At 39.1% G+C, this 764-nt stretch overlaps 1 pseudogene; it reads left to right on the top strand.

Annotated features, from left to right (window-relative positions):
• Nucleotides 1-355: 355 nt before the first annotated feature.
• The window catches only part of LOC104984656, a 4,291-nt pseudogene continuing 3,882 nt past the window's right edge, over nt 356-764 (top strand).

A 764-nucleotide genomic window follows, 5' to 3' on the forward strand; every position in this document is an offset into this window, starting at 1 on the left:
GCTTGAATCAAGATTGCTGGGAGAGTATTTGGTTCTCCTCGGAGATGCCCAGCCGGGGTGAACGACCTGAGGACCCCGCTGGGCTGGTCCCTGCTGAAAGCTCGACCCTGCACAAGGAAGAGCTCAACAAAGATTAAAGAACAAAAAGTTGTTGTGGATGAACTTTCTAACCTGAAGAAGAACAGGAAAGTATATAGGCAGCAACAGAACAGCAACATATTCTTTCTTGCAGACTGAACAGAAATGCTTTCTGAAAGCAAAAATATATTAGATGAGCTAAGGAAAGAATATCAAGAAACAGAAAACTCAGAGAAGATCAAAATCAAGAAATAGACAAATTGATTTTACATAGCAGTGCATGGCATTTGTTGTGCAATAAGCTTTTCTGTTGAGCATTTTGCAAAGATTTGAAAGAGGATTTACTGTGTAATCTTGAACGATGGGGGCCCAATAGTAGTAAACAGTTGTTGAGGCTGAATGTTAACTACCAGTGTTTATTCTCTGGCTGTGTCCTTCACTTAGATGTGTTGACTGCCCAGCCTGTGAAAGATGAAAGAGGCAACGTATTCCTGTGAAATGGAGAAGTCTTTAGTGGGATCAAGGTCCAAGCCGAAGAGAATGATACTCAAATCATGTTTCATTATCTTTCATCTTGTAAGAATGAATTTGATATTTTGTCACTCTCCTCAAAAATTCAAGGTCCTTGGTCTTTTATATATTATCAAGCATCTAGCCATTCTTTATGGTTTTGTAGAAACTTTTTT

The sequence above is a fragment of the Bison bison genome, unplaced genomic scaffold (assembly GCF_000754665.1).
Source record: "Bison bison bison isolate TAMUID 2011002044 unplaced genomic scaffold, Bison_UMD1.0 scf7180017845424, whole genome shotgun sequence".
Taxonomy (NCBI): Eukaryota; Metazoa; Chordata; class Mammalia; order Artiodactyla; family Bovidae; genus Bison; species Bison bison.